Below are 4,162 nucleotides of genomic sequence, written 5' to 3'. Positions count from 1 at the left end.
ACACCGGGATCATATAAATGCTCTTTAGAAAGGTAAGAAAATGATCATATCATTGGATGGATAAGATCTCTTCCATCACCCTATGGCACCCAAGACATTCCAAGTTTTCTTAGCAGGACATTTTTCTCCCAGTAAGGTTTACGATTCTGGCACAACACAACTATGACGTGATGGTTTATACTATGAGGCGTTAACACTATTTGTTGATTTAATCAATCCAAAAAGAAAACATTTAACTGTCTTAAAGTATCTCAAGAAAATATATTTACCTTCCCTGAGGAATTTTGGGTGGATCCATGTTGTTGGTGTGCACAAGATTCTTATCGTTTGCGTCTCTACTCGAATGGCTAAAATAAATTTCCAACTCTAAATGCCATTTTTAATTCAACGTCTGATTTATTAATAATATATCTTTGTATGGTTTGGATCTCAATGTTTCTCATAAACCCCTGCACTGAAATATAGTAAAAAATGGTGCCCAAATCTATGTGAAGCTAAACAGATATACACCTGAAGTATAAAATGTAAAAAAAAAAATTAAAAAAATCACCTTTTCCCTTTTTTTCATTGTTTGTTTTTAGAATAGATTACAACAATAAAAATATATAATTGGTATCGCACCTTCATCTATAAAAGTATGATGTCCAATGATAAATTCATATGCACCATTGGCCAATTGTGCTGAATTCGGTTGGGCCTCCCATCAGGTCCAAGAGCAATTTAAAGGTTTAGGAAAGCCGAGGCACCAAAACAGCAGATTCTTGGTAAAAAAAAACTTGTTCTTTATTCCATATCAATTAAAAATCAAAAACAAGAAGACACAGCAGGCAACGTTTCGGCCATAATTTGCCTTTATCAAGCAAAGAGCTGTATGAATTTTTCTCTTGGCTTAATAAAGGCCAATTATGGCCGAAACATTGCCTGTTGTGTCTTTCTGTTTTTGCTTTTTAAATTGTCATGGAATAATGAACAAGATTTTTTTAACCAAGAATCTGCTGTTTTCGTGCCTTGTAGTGATGAGTGAGCATGCTCGTTACTCAAGATCTACAAGCATGCTTGGGTGTTTTCCGAGTATCTTCAGCGTGCTCGGGTGTTATGTTTTAGTCACGCCGTGCACGTGATTTGCAACTGTTTGACAGCTTTAATACATGTGAGGAATGCCCTTTTCTTAGGCATTCCTCATATGTATTAAAGATGTCAAACAGTCGCAAATCATGTGCACGGCATGACTAAAACATAACACCCGAGCACGCTGTAGATACTCGGCGAGCACCCAAGCGTGCTCGACGAAAGTGTTAACAGAACATACTCGCTCATCACTAGTGCCTTGGGTTTCCTGAATCTCTAGAAAACGATGGTGTGTTAAAAAAGCTTGCTCTCATCAAAACGCCGCCCAAAAAATAATAATTGAATAAATAAAAAGCAAAAAATATGTACAGTACAAACCAAAAGTTTGGACACACCTTCTCATTTAAAGATTTTCCTGTATTTTCATGACTATGAAACTTGTACATTCACACTGAAGGCATCAAAACTATGAATTAACACATGTGGAATTATATGCTTAACAAAAAAGTGTGAAACAACTGAAAATATGTCTTATATTCTAGGTTCTTCAAAGTAACCACCTTTTGCTTTGATGACTGCTTTGCACACTCTTGGCATTCTCTTGATGAGCTTCAAGAGGTAGTCACCGGAAATGGTTTTCACTTCACAGGTGTGCCCTGTCAGGTTTAATAAGTGGGATTTCTTGCCTTATAAATGGGGTTGGGACCATCAGTTGTGTTGTGCAGAAGTCTGGTGGATACACAGCTGATAAGTCCTACTGAATAGACTGTTAGAATTTGTATTATTGCAAGAAAAAAAGCAGCTAAGTAAAGTAAAACAAGTGGCCATCATTACTTTAAGAAATGAAGGTCAGTCAGTGCGAAAAATTGGGCAAACTTTGAAAGTGTCCCCAAGTGCAGTTGCAAAAACCATCAAGCGCTACAAAGAAACTGGCTCACATGAGGACCGCCCCAGGTAAGGAAGACCAAGAATCACCTGAGGATAAGTTTATCCGAGTCACCAGCCTCAGAAATCGCAGGTTAACAGCAGCTCAGATTAGAGACCAGGTCAATGCCACACAGAGTTCTAGCAGCAGACACATCTCTACAACAACTGTTAAAAGGAGACTTTGTGCAGCAGGCCTTCATGGTAAAGTAGCTGCTAGGAAACCACTGCTAAGGACGGGCAACAAGCAGAAGAGACTTGTTTGGGCTAAATAACACAAGGAATGGACATCAGACCAGTGGAAATCTGTGCTTTGGTCTGATGAGTCCAAATTTGAGATCTTTGGTTCCAACCACCGTGTCTTTGTGCGACGTTGAAAAGATGAACGGATGGACTCTACATGCCTGGTTCCCACCGTGAAGCATGGAGGAGGAGGTGTGATGGTGTGGGGGTGCTTTGCTGATGACACTATTGGGGATTTATTCAAAATTGAAGGCATACTGAACCAGCATGGCTACCACAGCATTTTGCAGCCGCATACTATTCCATCCGGTTTGTGTTTAGTTGGACCATCATTTATTTTTCAACAGGACAATGACCCCAAACACACCTCCAGGCTGTGTAAGGGCTATTTGACCAAGAAGGAAAGTGATGGGGTGCTACGCCAGATGATCTGGCCTCCACAGTCACCAGACCTGAATCCAATCGAGCTGGACCGCAGAGTGAAGGCAAAAGGGCCAACAAGTGCTAAGCATAAGACATGAGCGTTGTTCTACTCGAACTGTTCGCCAATCTCAAATTCGAGCTGTTTTGGGCGGTGTTCGAGCCGGTCGGCGAACACGAACAATTTGAGAAAAATTCGGCTGTTCGAGGTTATGTTCGATAACTGTTCGTGCACCAAAATCATAACTGGATTTTTTCTCAGTAATGATGAAAATTAATGTTAATACGCAGTTTAAGTGTACAGTGGGGCGGGGGGAGGGGCAGGGGATGGATCTCTGCAGGAACAATGAAGATCTCCATTTTTTTTTCTCTTTCCCGCATTTGCAGTGGGGAGGTGCAATCTGTCAGCCTATCAGCAGCGCACACACGGAGCGAAGTGCTTTTTTTCACACAAGCAAGGGCATGTGTGATTGGCAGTGTATGTCACATGTCCTTGCCCTATAAGACCAAGCCATTTTCCCCGTCGCCACCATTTTCTCACTGCTGCAGCTGCGTGTTAGACGGCACCGCTGTTGCTGTGTGCGCTATACCTTGTTAATTTCAAGCCAATTTTCGCACAAATATACAGATAGCTTGGGAGTAGGGAATAGTTGTGATTGCAGTCCTTTTAAGGACTAGGTTACAGCATTTCCTACGACTTTTATCAAGCAGGTCTGTGCTCTTAAATAGATAGATTGTGGGAGTAAAGACTAATTGTAATTGGAGTCCTTTTCAGGACTAGGTTACATCAGTTCCTATCAGTTTTTGCCAGGCAGGTCTGTGCCAGTGCTGTGCAAGTTTTTTTCACAGCATTTGGCTGAATCTAGCAAAGCTAATCCTTTTTGGCCTATTGCAGAGTGTGTTAGTCAGTGGAGTAGCCTATCTGTGTTGCAAGATATACCACCTGTGTATAGAATACCAATTTTTTTACTGCACCTAGTGAAGTAAAATCTTTTGGGCATAGCATCATTCTATTAGTCCATCTATACTGACCTCCATCAGGTTGCAAACTGAATATAATTTTTTTCTGCATCTAGCTCTGAAAAAATATTTGGGCTTCTAGCAGTGTGTGGGACTTGGTCTATTAGTCCATCTATACTGACCTCCATCAGGTTGCAAATTAAAAATAATTTTTTTCTTCATTTAGCTCTGAAAAAATATTTGGGCTTCTAGCAGTGTGTGGGACTTGTTCTATTAGTCCTTCTATACTGACCTCCAGCAGGTTGCAAATTGAATAAAAAATTTTTCTGCATCTAGCTCTGAAAAAATATTTGGGCTTCTAGCGGTGTGTGGGACTTGGTCTATTAGTCCATCTATACTGACCTCCATCAGGTTGCAAATTAAAAATAATTTTTTTCTGCATCTAGCTCTGAAAAAATATTTGGCCTTCTAGCAGTGTGTGGGACTTGGTCTATTAGTCCATCTATACTGACCTCCATCAGGTTGCAAATTAAAAATAATTTTTTTC

The sequence above is a fragment of the Phyllobates terribilis genome, unplaced genomic scaffold, assembly GCF_046119375.1.
Source record: "Phyllobates terribilis strain yellow unplaced genomic scaffold, ASM4611937v1 Scaffold_12__6_contigs__length_324123572, whole genome shotgun sequence".
In the NCBI taxonomy this organism is placed as follows: domain Eukaryota; kingdom Metazoa; phylum Chordata; class Amphibia; order Anura; family Dendrobatidae; genus Phyllobates; species Phyllobates terribilis.
Note: the sequence above shows the minus strand (reverse complement) of the source record.